Source organism: Caretta caretta, chromosome 8 (genome assembly GCF_965140235.1).
Source record: "Caretta caretta isolate rCarCar2 chromosome 8, rCarCar1.hap1, whole genome shotgun sequence".
Taxonomy (NCBI): domain Eukaryota; kingdom Metazoa; phylum Chordata; order Testudines; family Cheloniidae; genus Caretta; species Caretta caretta.
In genome coordinates, this window is record NC_134213.1 from 63,504,419 (window position 1) to 63,520,869 (window position 16,451).

Genomic DNA, 16,451 nt, shown 5'->3' on the forward strand with positions numbered 1-16,451 from the left:
TGTATAGTTAATCATGATGATGATCACTCAGTGGGTTCATGGATCCTGTCATACCAACTTGATATCTTCTGATGAAATTACAATTTTGGTTGATAAATGTAATAGTGTTGACTTAACATACTTAGACTTCTGTAAGGTGTTTGATTTGGTACCACACAACATCTTGATTAAAAAACTAGAACAATATAAAATGAACATGTCAAACATTATATAGATTTAAAACTGGCTGATTGATAGGTCTCAAAATGCAACTGTGAATGAGGAATTGCCTTTGGGTGGATGTGTTCTCAGTTGTGTCCCTCATGGATCAGTTCTTTGTCCTATACTAGTGAACATTTTTATCAATAACCTGGAAGAAAACATAAAATCATCACAGGTGACCCCCAAATTGGGGAGTGGTAAATAATGAAGAGGACAGGTCACCGAGAGCAATCTGAATCACTTGGAACAAGCAAAAATATGCATTTTTAATATGGCTAAATGTAAATGTTTACATCTCGGAACAAAGGATGTAGGCCTTATTTACAGGATGGGGAACTCTATGCAATGACTGTGAAAAAGATCTGGGAGTCATTTGTGGATAATCAGCTGTACAAAAGCTCCCAATGTGATGTTGTGGTCAAAAGAACTAATGTGATCCTTGGCTGCATAAACAGGGAAATCTAAACTAGGAGTAGAAAGATTATTTTACCTTTGTACTTGGGATTTGTGTGATCTCTGCTGTAAAGCTTTTTCCAATTCTGGTGTCCACAGTTGAAGAAGGATGCTGATAAATTGAAGTGGGTTCAGAGAAGAGCCAAAAGAATGATTAAAGGATTAGAAAATGTGCCTTCTGGTGATAGACTCAAATAGTTCAATCTATTTAGTTTAACAGAGAGAAGGATAAGGGATAACTTAATGACAGTCTGTAAGTATCCTCATGGGGAACAAATATTTAGTAATAGTCTCTTGAATCTAGCTGAGAAAGGTATAACACAATCCAATGTCTAAACGCTGAAGCTAGACAAAAATCACTGGAAATAAGGTATGAATTTTTGACAGGCAGGGTAACCAACTATTGGAACAATTCACCAAAGGTCATGGTGCATTCTTCATCACTGACAATTTTTACATCAAGACTGGATGTTTTTCTAAAAGCTATGCTCTAGGAATTATTTTGGGGAAGTTCCATTGCTATAAGAGAATTGGATTTGACATGAACCACAGCGATCTTATGCATTCAGCCCCCATAAACTGGAATTGAGGACACCACAGAGTCAGAAAATCTTGCCCTGGCTTAAACAGACAGAACAAAAACAACAGTAAAAACTTCAGTGTTATTGACAAGGACAGATTCATTGGTGGAGGTGATGGGGGAGGGAAGTTAGGAAAACTGACCTTGGTCTGGGTGCCTATGTCTGTAAGTTTCTTTGCCGTTTTGTAGAAAAATAAATTATTTGCTGTTGTCAGGGAGATTACTAGCACATTAGGAGCCATTATCTCTCTCTCACACACACACACACACTTGAAATGTGTATTTGCTAGTTATGCTGGGGTAGAGGGAAGCGTTATGTCCATTAGCAACAATCTCAGTTGTGTTCTGGCTCTGGAATAAGCTAAGTGCCTGAACCTTCAAAATAACAGGAACTGAAAACCCAAGGTGTCCACAAGAAATGATTGTGGATCAGAGCCTCACATACTACATAATCCGTAGTCACTAAAGGATTGTATTTATGGGTGAAAGTGTTTGATATTTGGATTTTCCTCTCTAGTTATGTTTTAGCTTCAGAAAGCTGCTCTTGTATTGTCTATTCAATGCATTTTGGGGGATGGATGCTCTTTATTTTTGTTGTAAGTAAATACATAACAGGAACTAATAGATATTCATATAACCTCTTTGCTGTTATTCCAGCTGTAGCTTTGTCATGGATTTAAATGAGAGTAGAATTGGATCAACAGTAAACTTAGTACACACCACATATGATACATGTTCTCTGATTGGAGCCTCTGTATCTGTTGAGAAAAATTTGAATCCCAACTTCTGAAATGTAGAGTGGTCAATAGATTAGTTACACTCTTAGGAACAATATATTCTGCCCTTGATATACACTGCTTATCTAAGTCAGTAAATATAATGAGTTCTTAGATGAATTAATAAAGTAATCCTGTTAGCTTGAAAATTGTAATTAATCTATTACATTTTATCTCCAGGCTAATACTTATTGCAGTGGACATGAGAACATTTCCAAGTGCATCAAGGGTGCCTAAATGTCATAGGTTTTGTATTTGGCAGACAACTTTCTGTATCTTCATATTTATTAATATTATGGGTGTGATCTCAAAATATTCGTAACAGTAGAAACAGCAACTTCTGAAACCAGATGAATATATGGGTATTTCATAATCATTTTAAAAAGGTTGACTAGGGATTCATTTAGGGATTTATGCTTTGAGGGAAAGAAGCAAGAATAGGGGAAAGTCAATAAATTCACTTGTTAGAATATTTGCTAAAAGAAAGGGCAAAATGATGAGCTCTCAGATGAACCACATTAACTGACATTTGGAAAAAGAAAAGGAGTACTTGTGGCACCCTAGAGACTAACAAATTTATTCGAGCATAAGCTTTCGTAAGCTACAGCTCATTTCATCGGATGCGTGCATCGGATGCAAGCTCATGAAAGCTCATGCTCAAATATATTTGTTAGTCTCTAAGGTGCCACAAGTACTCCTTTTCTTTTTGCGGATACAGACTAACATGGCTGCTACTCTGAAACCTGACATTGGATCTGACTATGGAGCTAGTGCATTAGCAATGTTTCCTTTAGCTAATACTACCTAACAGGTGGTCAACTACATTCTGTTCCAGCCATAACTGAGTCATCTCTAAGCATCCTCATGTAGAATGCATGGCAATCATTTAAACTAGATTAATCAGGGAAAAGCATATTCACAAACATGAGAAATCTAAAACTCCAAATAAAAACATGCAAACTGAGGAGAACATATTTAATGTATATGGACATGAAAAATAGCTGTACTAGATTTTATAAAACTCTTGCTGTGTTGGATCTGTTTTGTCCATAAATGAGATTCTCCCTGTATGCAAAATACAATGCTACAGGTGGAATTCCTAGAGGCAGAATATGCTTGCATTTTTCTATCTTAAAGGAATCTAATAACTGTTTTTTCTAGGGGAAATAATAAAAAAATAATCTAGATCCCGTCTCATTTTTTTTTAAACTACACTATGACAACAGATATGCTGGTTACGATGAACTCTAAGGCCTAACTGTCTACATGCCCACTAATTATGAGTGTTTGTTTGTTTGGTCAGCTTGAGACAGCTAATTTATTCAAGATGGGCATCCAGAATTAGATAGACATTTTCAAAGGTGCCCACTAAAAGTCTTAGAAGGGCATAAGTGTTCAGAATTCTGTAATGTCTGTCACATTCCAAAGTTAAACCTTATATGTTCACCAGAATGCCACAGCAGTTTGGCATGATCCAGCACCAATATTCATTAATCCCTGTTGAAAACATTAGGGCAGTGGTTCTCAAACTAAGGCCGCCACTTGTTCAGGGAAAGCCCCTGGCGGGCCTGGCCAGTTTGTTTACCTGCCGCATCCGCAGGTTCAGCCAATCGTGGCTCCCACTGGCCGCGGTTCGCCGCTCCAGGCCAATGGGGGCTGTGGGAAGTAGTGCAGGCTGCGGGATATGCTGGCAGCCCTTCCTGCAGCCCCCATTTGCCTGAAACGGTGAACCGTGACCAGTGGGAACCACGATTGGCTGAACCTGCGGACACGGCAGGTAAACAAACTGGCCAGGCCCGCCAGGGGCTTTCCCTGAACAAGCGGTGGCCCTAGTTTGAGAACCACTGTGTTAGGGAGGCTCAAATTGTGGAGACAATTTGTAATATAATTTCATACAATGAAATGGCTCTGAATCACTATTTTGATTGTGCTAACCTCAATGCAGGACTAAAGGTAGTGGTGCAGAGGTAATCTTATGCACTTTCCAGATCCTGGGGTTCATAGGACCGCTCAAATTTATATTGTGCTATAATGGACCTCCATGGGTCTCTGAATGCAGTCCAGAGTAGATGGAAAACAGTGCATTCCAGCCACAATTCTTCCCTAGGAGGCAGCATAGGGCCATTCCACCAGCCCAAGGTCACCAGACAAAATCTCCCTTATACTGGGGGAAACCCCAAGAGGCCACATTTGCTGGCTTTTCAGAGCCTGCACAACAGGTTAGGAAAACTACAGAGCTGGCTGAATGCAGAATGGGAAAGGTGGTAGGCTGCATCTTCTGCACCAATGATGAAACTACACCTTGGTGTTCCTGTGTCAGAAGGAATTCTTGTTGCTTCAGAAAAGAGGACTCTAAATGGAACTTAATGACGTAGCCAGAACTGTTCTGTGGTCTCCAAATTCAACATGGCTATTTCCTTCCCTGTCTCCAGGTCGGTTCAGGTTGTTCAAGACAGGAACCCTGATCATAATTTTTGGGATCAATGTTATTGAACAAATGTCTTCTTGAAACTGGATTGAGAACTTCGGGCTCATCTAACAGTGGCCCAAAGTGACATCGAATGCTAATGGTTTAGATTTAACCAGGGTTGAGTTTATATTGGTTACCTAATGGTGAAATATCTCATTGCCAGTCCCCTATATTTCAGCTTTGAGAAAAGCAAACAGAAATTATCTTAGTGTTTCCCTAATATATTTTCTTTTTATATCAATCAGACCCATTTGGGGAGGGCAGTCTAACTAATGAATTACCTAAGCAGCTATGTTAGATACTGACAAAGTCAGATTTCCCTATTCACTCCTTCCACAAGTCACATTTTATGAAATGTTATACACCTAGTACAATGAAAGTGCAAACTGAATAGTCCTGTTTGATGTAAGAGAGCATTACCTAGAACTTTTATTATTAAATACACTCAGTTTAGCATTGTATGTTTCAAAAACTTGGATCAATGTGAATTTAGGCAAAAAGCTAATATAAAAATGGAGGAGGGACCTACAAAAGTATTTAAAGTCTCCCATGGCTTTTCAAGTCATTTATATTAAATATATAATCTTTCCTGCATACAGCCTCCATTTTACACATTTGAAATCACTTGAAAAAGCTTATTTTGCTTGAACCTGTCTCTTCATGTTAATGGGAACTGTGGGAACAGAAATCAAAATTGAAGAAGAGAAACTGGAGAAGGTGGACAATTTTATGCATCTTGGAAGTACCATCAGCCAAGATGGTACTAGTTCTGAGAAAATAAGAATTAGGAAGGCAAATGCTGCATTTGGAAGACTCAAAAATATCTGGACACTCAAAAACATCTCCCTTAAGACAAAACTGAGCGTGTACAAAACAATTGTTATCGCCATTCCAACATATAGCAGTGGCAACTTACCACGAAAGATACGCAAAAGCTGGATGCATTTCATCACAGGTGTCTGAGAAGAATATTGGGAATAACATAGAAAGACGATAGGAAGAGATAGGAAGACGAATGAAGAAGTCAGAAAAATTACTGGACAAGGCACCCTCTCACAAATAATCTACAAAAGAAGACATCAGTGGCTGGGACATGTTCTAAGAATGGAAAAAAAACCCTCACCAAATACCACCCTTGAATACCGCCCTGGCTTCTGGAAGCCAGAAAATGCAAGAAGAAAGAGAGGGAGACCATGAATTACATGGATGAAGTGAGCTGTAGCTCACGAAAGCTCATGCTCAAATAAATTGGTTAGTCTCTAAGGTGCCACAAGTACACCTTTTCTTTTTGCGAATATAGACTAACATGGCTGGTACTCTGAAACATGGAAATGAACAGTTCTGAACAACATCAAGCACCTCAACATGAAATGGGAAGATTTGGAGAGAAGGACAGTTGACAGGCAAGGATGGCAAATGTGGGTAGCCCAATGTGCAGCAACACATGGGATGGGCTGAGGTCTAAATCTTCTTAAGTCTATGAAAGTTCTCTAGATCCTTTTAGATGACCAATATCACCATCTAGTTAAGATATTGTGCTGTCAGCTATTTTGTTAAAAATTACTTGCATGCCTAAGTTCAGTTTTTATTTAGATCTTTATTGTTTGAGTACAAAAATATCTTAAGCTAAAGTTACTTTTTCCTGTAATTCCAAAAATGGCAATTATGCATGCACGCACAAAAAAGGGAAAATGTGTTACTCTGGTTGCATCTACACATGGAAAGTGTTGCGGGGGGGTTGTCTTGTTTTGTTTTCTTTTAATATTCAAAAAGTTATGATTGGTCAAATGTGTGAGTTTTACATACTCTTCTTAATCCTGGATTTGCTTTGCAAAGTGACTATGTAAAAACGCATCTTGGGATTCTACATTTAGTGTTTCTTAATGATTTACAGAAGACATTAACCCAGTGTAAAAGTAATAAGTGTTTCTTCTAATGACAGCTCTGCACACTCAACATGGGATCTGAGAACTAAGGTGGGTTCTTTATTTGTCATGTATCACCAGGAACAATAAAAGCTCTCTGGTCAAATTCTGCTCTCTATTACATCTGAACAATCATATTGCCCCCAGTGACATCTGTGCAATCCCCTTGGTCTTAGTGGGATTTACAGGTTTAACTCGTACAAACTCCAGCTTGCTCCCTCTTAGCTGTGTTGGCTAAGAGTCAGCAGATGAACATCCATGAGATGCAGATGTGCTGCATAAAAAGCTGCCACTCCTCCACAGTCACTCATAAGAATGGTCATATGAGGTCAGACCAAAGGTCCATTTAGCCCAGTAGTCTGTATTCCGACAGCGGTTGATGCCAGATGCTTCAGAGCGACTGAACAGAACAGGTAACTCCTCAGACTGGAAACTCATTTTATAAAAAATAATGTGAATGGTACATTGTAAAAGAAATAGCTATCAAAAGGGATACCCTGCTTACAATAGTGTAATAACAAAAATGGTACAAATGGTAGTGAATGGATACAAACTCCCGGTGTTCCTTATAACCAACATCCTTTTTTGATTCTGTAAATCACCCATTTTTCACCTTTCCAAAGACACTGTTTTTCTTTTTTTCTTTTTCTTTCCTCTCACTTTTTTTTTTTTCCTGTTCCCTGTGAGGATTTTGAATAAGTTTTTTGTGCAATTGTGTTTTGCACCTGGGTTTAACTTCCATGGAATGCATGCTCATTTTTATAAGTTGTTTGGAAACCTGTGCTGATCCTTTTATTTGCTGGAACCTGCCTCTTTCTTGCATCCTATAACACTCCCTACTGTTCCACAACAAATCACAACTTCTTTCCTACCTGCTCATATTTTGATCTTTTCCCAAGGATATGTACTAAGTCTTCACAGACAAGCATACAAGATTTTGTTTTTTGCAAGAAACTCAAGAAAGTAAGGAAGCAGTCCTGCTGATTTCAATCTTTGTATCTTCTTTAACCAAAGGAACAAGAGGAATTTAGACTGTGATCAGAGGAAAATGCCTGGAGCTCTCCCAGTCACTTTCCAAGAATCAAACTGATTTCAATTTTTTTATACAAAAAATGGAAAACCAGAAGCTCAACCATAAAACATTAAGGGACATTAGCAACTTGCTTTTTAATACGAGAACAATGAGAAAAGCAAACAACTGTGGATTGTTCCACAGCTAGATAGAAAACAACAGTTCCATTTGGTTCAAATTTTGAAGTTTTGGGATCTGTTTACACATAAGGAAAATGAAAATAAGATTTTTTGTGAAAAATTTAAAATCATGAGAGCACACCACTCCAGAATAACCTGGTAATTAGACTGCCTGGTTCTGAACAGGGACATAACTTAAATTTCTGACATCCTAGGTGGGTTCCCTAACCACTGGACTATTCTTTCTTTCTTTCTTCACTCCCTCTGCCCTAAAATACCATCCTGGACCTGAGAAACTTTCCCAACTTTTTATGATCAAAACCAATATGCTCCCACAAAATATTCGTCTTGATGAAATAGAATTTTCTGTTTTGTTCCTTGAACATTTTCTTGCTCCGCTCTAGTCACAAACGGTTTTGAGTAAGTTTGTCATGTAAGATTTTGGAGTAGATTTAATCTGCGAAGCTAGAATGTATTTTGCTGTGATTTTCATCAATAAACTGCACTCTTTTCATGACCAGATTGATAATGAAACCAATGCAGTCCAACAAATTAGTGTGAGAGAGAATAACAAGAAAACTGTAGCAAATTTGCATTATTCAACTAAATTATGTTTGTCTTAAATACAGAAATTATTTGGTTTGGTTATCTTTGTACAGATAGGTGAAACACATGACATGATGATCTTATCCTTCTCTAACAGGTTGAAGAATTACGTCAGTTTCTACTAAAGCAAAGCCCAGATAGGGATTTGATGAATGGGATAATTTTCTGTAACTTTTCCTGTCTCTAACCTTCAGAGTTCAAATCCTCTTTAAGGTCACATGTGAATGAGTCTGCTAGTTTCATTAATGTTTCTAATCCTCTCTAGCATAAAACCACAACATTGTATGACAAAATTGGCTATTTCTGCTGAGAAGCACAGGATCTGCAACTGATTGAGAGTGTTTCAGAGAAACAGCCGTGTTAGTCTGTATTCGCAAAAAGAAAAGGAGTACTTGTGGCACCTTAGAGACTAACAAATGTATTTGAGCATAAGCTTTCGTGAGCTACAGCTCACTTCATTGGATGCTCACGAAAGCTTATGCTCAAATACATTTGTTAGTCTCTAAGGTGCCACAAGTACTCCTATTCTAATTGAGAGTGTGATAGCTATATACAGAACTTTGTGGTATTTGTTCCTACATGGTACTGGGCTCAGGCCAGTGCTATTAATGCCATTCTTTTAGTACTTCAGTTCACACAGTTTTTCTGTTTTGTTTAGAAAGAATGCATATGTCCCCAAAAGACTATCTGATAGTCTGAAGGAACCTCTGAGCAGGAATAGACAAAAGAGTGAAGATAAAATCAGAACACAATCTCTCATACTTCATCCATTTTTAAAGGTGATCTTGAATTGTATTATGTTTATCATAATCTTGATAGTATATTTCCAAATTATTATGAACGTGTAGCAGAAGTACCAAAATACCATGAAAATAGCTAAGTGATGCCTTCTACTGGAAGCAGGGTGTATAGGAAATCTCATACGAATATTCTGAGAACATGATGCTTCCTGTTCAGTTTTGCAGGTTCAGCTCAGGAGATCTGGGTAGTAGAGAAGCTTTTAATATTTCTCTCAGTTCCTGGATCCTGACCTGAATTGCACCCAACTTTGAACTTTTTGACACTAATTATGAGGCAATAGATAAGAGTCCAACTGTCAATAATTGTTAAGAGGTTCTGTATTAAAGTAATGTTCTTCAGCAACTGGGTTAGAATATTTCTTGATGCTTAAATATATTCCTTTTTAATATTTAACTTATCCTTTGGAAAAATAGATATCAGATTCTACCAAGTAACTTACCATTCACAGTCTGCACTCCTTACTACTGAGCAGTGCAACAAAGAAGGAATAGGAAGAAAGTTAGACTTTCCATTGAAAAGAACATACACAAGTCTCAGGCAGATCAAGAGAAATATCAGTGCTGGTGAGCTAGTGTCCACTTTCCTAAACGTACTGTATGCAAACAAGAGAAATGGATTAGTGAGAATAGAGACAAAAGTGCACACCAGAGAAATAAGAGAGTCCCATGTTCTTATACTACTCACGAAAACAATGATGAATGTGAAAGTTGCAGGCTCAGTGATTACAATTCTTCCTTTAAATGCTCCCAAACTACCACAAAAATATTGTCAATAATTTGTGCTGTATAACTACAATATAGGTGCTGTGTATTGCTGTCCAAATAAATCCCATTGCTAGTAAATTTTTCAGTGGGGTTGAAACTTCTCTTTTTCTGTCTCGTTTTGGCATCCATGTGCCAAAGTTTTTAGGGGGATACAGGGGAAGGCTAGAAAAAAGTGTAACATTTTACCTCATGAGGGTGAAACAGAATTGAGTAAGGGGCACTAGTATGAGCTGGAACAACTTTCACTGTTCTACAATTAAAGTGATTCTCTCTCCCACCTCCCCCGGGCCGTTTTCTACTTTACTATGAAAGCCTATTTATGTCAATGGGGAATTTCATGCAGCCTAGTCTTCTATGCACTACATTGTAATATTTTCTATTTATTTAAAGTGGTAGGTACAATAACAGTAGGGTCGGACACTGAGATGTTGGTTTTGCTACAGGACTGATTATAGAGGATTCCTTAGAATGGATTTGATTGAACAGAATGAATATTGTGGGGCTGATGGCATGGTTTTGGAATAAGAATATCATTAATGCTGCATGTGATTTCAGCTATGGTTCTGTTTCCCTAATTCTAACATCTGAAGATGCACTATGACTATGAACGTTATTTTTAATTAAAAGTTTTAGCAGGAATGTTAAGAAGAGCTGGAGGTGGACAAGGTGGGGTGGGAATGAATAATGCTTCTCTTCTGTATTAATGCTGAGCCTTTGAGATGAGGCTCTTGATATAGAGAAATAGTAATGCATTTCAAACAGATCACCCTCTCTCACTCTCATATGTTCATTGCAGTTGTAAAATGTACATAAAAATGATTAAATCTATGCACACCCATAATTTATACCTAGCTATATTTTAGGTAAATGTGAGTTAAATCTATACCAGCTGATGGTTTTCCCATATTTTTTCATATTTTCTCAATGGACTCACTGCAAGCAAAATGTCAGACAGCAGTTTAGAGAAACAAAGTGTCACCAGCAGATAGAAACCATTCAGTTTTCAGTGTGTTGGAATCTAACTTCTAGGCTGCCAGAGTAATTTTGAGATCCCTAAAATATAGGGAAACTACTTTATTTTTTTTCTGTTTCTCTACAAGCACAGTACTTCTGAAATCCCTATCCACTTCCTTGTAAACTGACTGACCTTGGAGCAAAGGTGACATCACAATAAGCAACTAACCTCTGGTTTCAGAGTAGCAGCTGTGTTAGTCTGTATCCGTAAAAAGAAAAGGAGGACTTGTCGCTCCTTAGAGACTAACAAATTTATTAGAGCATAAGCTTTCGTGAGCTATAGCTCACTTCATCAGATGCATACAGTGGAAAATATAGTGGGGAGATTTTATATACACCAAGAACATGAAACCATGGGTGTTACCATACACACTGTAGCGAGAGTCATCACTTAAGGTGAGCTATTAACAGCAGGAAAGCACTGTGGGGGGGACCTTTTGTAGTGATAATCAAGGTGGGTCATTTCCAGCACTTTACTAGAACAGTAGGAGGGAAAATAAACAAGGGGAAATAGTTTTTCTTTGTGTAATGACCCATCCACTTCCAGTCTTTATTCAAGCCTAAGTTAATTGTATCCAGTTTGCAAATTAATTCCAATTCAGCAGTCTCTTGTTGGAGTCTGTTTTTGAAGTTTTTTGATGAAGAATTGCCACTTTAGGTCTGTAATCGAGTGACCAAAGAGATTGAAGTGTTCTCCGACTGGTTTTTGAATGTTATAATTCTTGAGGTCTGATTTGTGTCCATTTATTCTTTTATGTAGACACTGTCCAGTTTGACCAGTGTACATGACAGAGGGGCCATAACTTATAAAAAGTAGAGTTCTTTGGATGGAATGCAGCTACAGACTTCTCCAACTTAGCATTCTTTCAAGGCACCTATTGGTGGACCAGACTGGAGTGGGGTTTGAAGGACGAAAGACCAAATAATGGATGCCAAAGACAGAAGTAGTCTTATCAAACCAGAGTTTCCTTAAAGAGTCAGATCAAACTATGAGTTTCTAGATAAAATAATAAGGTTCAATTTCAGGGCAACTGGTCCAGCACCTTTGGAATGACAAATGTAGCAGTGATGACCTTGTCTTGTATTTGAGAACAGCAACAGCTTATATTTCAAGTCTAATGCCCAAGATTTTCAAATATGTTAGGCTTGTAAGTGTGGAATTGTCAAAATAGTCAAAGGAAGCTGAACATTGAAATGAAACACTTATCTCCCTTAAGACCTTTGAAAGTCCCAGTGGCCAGATTTTAAAAAGTGCGAGCACCCAGATGCTTCTGTTATTCCTACATTGCTTACATTGTTATTCCTACATTTTTATTCCTACATTAGTGAGATGGAATTTTTCCACATTCATTGTGCCCTGCCATGCGACTCCTTCTGCCTTCCTCCTAAACACACAAAGTCAGAGAAAAGAATTCCTTCACACTAATTATATTGCTGGTCTGTATATCTCAAGGTGATGCCTCTGTTCAAGAAACTTAAAGGTCAATACTCAAGTTCAGTTTTATGGAAACTATAGAAACTTCAAAGTAGCTTGGGAAGGAGAGGAGGGAAAGTTTTTCTCCAATTTTTGTTCAACAAAAATAACCACATCACATTTTGTGACGTGTATTTGCTACAACCATAAAATAATGGGAACCATTCTGCAGATAAAATTCATTATATTAAATGTACTTTATTAATTTATATTCTATCTTTGGCTCTATGTCTTTAGGAGAAATCTACATTTGAGAAAACAAATGAAAAACATGGATAAACACTAGTTATTTTGTCTTGTTTTAAAGGCCCTCCCTAGTTCTATGTCTTATGTTGCAATAATATTCCATTTTATACTGCATCTACATGATAGAAGTTACTCTGAATTCTTACAGTAGAATAATTCGACTGCTTACTAACACTGTAAAGAATAGATTTTTTTTTCTTTTTGGAAATTACTTTTTTTAAAAAAATACTAAGCAACAGCATCTAGCACACAGCACATCTCTATTGATCATCCTGTTGTAGCAAAAATGGTTAATTTATATGTTTATAACTTGAAAAGCACTTTCTATGCCACTACTGAACAAAGTAGTGGCTCCAACTGTATTTCCTTCAGTTAAATGTCTTGGGCCTGGTCTATGCTGGTGGGGAGGATCGATCTAAGTTACGCAACTTCAGATACATGAATAACGTAGCTGAAGTTGACTACTTAGATCTACTCACAGTGGTGTCTTCACTGTGGTGAGCTGACAGCTGATGCTCCCCCGTCGACTCCGCCTGCGCCTCTCACTCCGGCGGGTACCGGAATCAACGGGAGAGAGCTCGGCGGTCGATTTATCACGTCTAGACTAGATGCCATAAATCGACCGCTGCCGGATTGATCGCTGCCCATTGATCCTGCTGGTACTGTAGACAAGCCCTTGAAGACAAGAGTGCTCAGCCTGAATTCTGTTTTCATCTGCCACTTCAAATCAGACTTCTTTCTCTATAACCACCATAAAAATGCCTGTGCCCCCTTTATTAAAATCTTCATCCATGCTTTCATCTCCCCTCACAATGACCTTTTGAAATGAAAAATACAAAAAGAATATTAGGAAGAGGAAATATTTAACCCTTCCCCCCCAAAAAAAGCTGAATGTGTCAACAAGAGCTCAATCTCTTTAAGCCATCTGAAAATATTTTTGTTTTAGCTAAACTTCTTAGTAGTTAGCCCTATTCTTCTCTGCAACTCCATTGTAAGTGTATCCTGAATTATCTTTTGATAGGTATAGTTTACCATAAAATTACCTAATCCTATTATATAATTTCAGTGTACATTGCTCAGTAGTTCACTTGTCTGAAATATGATTTTATTATTTATATATTGCTCCTAATTCTCTGCAGCATTGTTAATTGACTTCTATCATAGTGGATCTTCATTGGCAGGAGGTCTAAAACTCCTACAAGACACACTCATGTAGTTTGAGTATGGAGACTTTTTAACATGTTCAGATGTCTGATGCTTCTTATTAATTAAAACATTGACAAAAAGGAAGTCCTAGGGTAAAACTTTAAGAAATCTCCAAGTCTTTTTTTCCCCTCTTCTTTTTTATTATTCCCCCCTCAAGAAAATATAAGGGGGGAGGGTAAAAACACCCAAATAAATAAAAACGTAAAGAGGAGCAGGAATTAATCAACATTTTCTAAAAATTCAGACCAAATCTTTTCAAAATTGTCTGAGGTCCCTTTTTTTGAAAATTTGACCTGCTCTTTAGCTGCCACATCAGCAAAGTTGCTGTAGCCAAGCTTCTATCCCTGGAAGCCGTCTGCTCTTGTATCTAAGCAATATGCCATTTGGCTACAAGCACTGCTCTGATTGTCACCTTGGAAGATCGTGGGACTTAGGCTCCATAATCCTTTAGACATTTTGAAAATTTTAACCCTTAGACTAAATCTTACAGAATCCTTTAAGGACTCTGTGACCCCGATCTTCCAATTGGTAGTATGTTGGCTAACAGCTGGACTCACCTGGAGCATTACTGACTTCAATGCAACTCTGTTAGGATGTTGACTATGAACTATGAGATCAGAGCCAAAGAATATTCAGCTGTTTCCCAACACGATTTGACTTAAGTCTAGTTCCCTCATAGGGGAAAAGTACTTGGACAATTGTTTGATGTTGTGTCTGGATTGTTTACCATTGCACTAATTTTCAAAGGGTTGTTCTCAACATATTTTAAGAGTGTTAGGTCAATTCATATGTTAATTATAATGTTCAATAGTTTCAATAAAGAAAGTCATAGCCCTGGTCTACACTAGGACTTTAGGTCGAATTTAGCAGCGTTAAATCGATGTAAACCTGCACCCGTCCACACGATGAAGCCCTTTATGTCGACTTAAAGGGCTCTTAAAATCGATTTCCATACTCCACCCCGACAAGTGGATTAGCACTTAAATTGGCCTTGCCGGGTCGAATTTGGGGTACTGTGGACACAATTCGATGGTATTGGCCTCCAGGAGCTATCCCAGAGTGCTCCATTGTGACCGCTCTGGACAGCACTCTCAACTCAGATGCACTGGCCAGGTAGACAGGAAAAGAACCGCAAACTTTTAAATCTCCTTTCCTGTTTGGCCAGCATGGCAAGCTGCAGGTGACCATGCAGAGCTCATCAGCAGAGGTGACCATGATGGAGTCCCAGAATCGGAAAAGAGCTCCAGCATGGACTGAACGGGAGGTACGGGATCTGGTCACTGTATGGGGAGAGGAATCCGTGCTATCAGAACTCCGTTCCAGTTTTCGAAATGCCAAAACCTTTGTCAAAATCTCCCAGGTCATGAAGGACAGAGGCCATAACAGGGATCCGAAGCAGTGCCGCGTGAAACTTAAGGAGCTGAGGCAAGCCTACCAGAAAACCAGATGGGCGAACGGCCGTTCCGGGTCAGAGCCCTAAACATGCTGCTTCTATGATGATCTGCATGCCATTTTAGGGGTTCAGCCACCACTACACCAGCCGTGTTGTTTGACTCCTTCAACGGAGACGGAGGCAACACGGAAGTGGGTTTTGGGGACGAAGAAGGTGATGATGATGATGATGAGATTGTAGATAGCTCACAGCAAGCAAGAAGAGAAAAAGGTTTTCCCGACAGCCAGGAACTGTTTCTCACCCTGGACCTGGAGCCAGTACACCCCGAACCCACCCAAGGCTGCCTCCTGGACCCGGCAGGCAGAGAAGGGACCTCCGGTGACTGTACCTTTTAAAATACTATACATGGTTTAAAAGCAAGCATGTGAAAGGATTAATTTGCCCTGGCATTCGCGGATCTCCTGGATGTACTCCCAAAGCCTTTGCAAAAGATTTCCGGGGAGGGCAGCCTTATTGCGTCCTTCATGGTAGGACACTTTACCACTCTCCCAGGCCAGTAACACATACTCGGGAGTCATTGTACAACAAAGCATTGCAGTGTATGTTTGCTGGCATTCAAACAACATCCGTTCTTTATCTCTCTGTGTTATCCTCAGGAGAGTGAGATGTCATTCATGGTCTCCTGGTTGAAATAGGGTGCTTTTCTTCAGGGGACATTCAGAGAAGCCTGTTCCTGCTGAACTGTTTGCCTGCGGCTGAACAGAAATGTTCCCCGCTGTTAGCCACGGGGAGGGGGGAGGGTTGAGGGGGTAGCCACACGGTGGGGGGAGGCAAAATGCGACCTTGTAACGAAAGCACATGTGCTATGTATGTAATGCTAACAGCAAGGTTTACCCTGAAAGAGTGTAGCCACTGTTTTATAAAATGTGTCTTTTTAAATACCGCTGTCCCTTTTTTTTTCTCCACCAGCTGCATGTGTTTCAATGGTCACAGGATCTTCTCCTTCCCAAAGGCTAGTGAAGATTAGAAAGAAAAAAAATGCACTCGTGATGAAATGTTCTCTGAGCTCATGCTGTCCTCCCACACTGACAGAGCACAGACGAATGTATGGAGGCAAATAATGTCAGGCAGGAAAGCACAAAATGACCGGGAGGAGAGGTGGCGGGCTGAAGAGAGTAAGTGGCGGGCTGAAGAGAGTAAGTGGCAGGCTGAAGACAGGGCTGAAGCTCAAATGTGGCAGCAGCGTGATGAGAGGAGGCAGGATTCAATGCTGAGGCTGCTGGAGGACCAAACCAGTATGCTCCAGTGTATGGTTGAGCTGCAGCAAAGGCAGCTGGAGCACAGACTGCCA

The 16,451-nt window shown here is 39.2% G+C and overlaps 1 long non-coding RNA gene across 1 annotated transcript in view; it reads left to right on the plus strand.

Annotated features, from left to right (window-relative positions):
• The window catches only part of LOC142073109 (uncharacterized), a 178,506-nt gene that overhangs the window by 536 nt on the left and 161,519 nt on the right, over positions 1-16,451 (plus strand). The window lies entirely within an intron of this gene.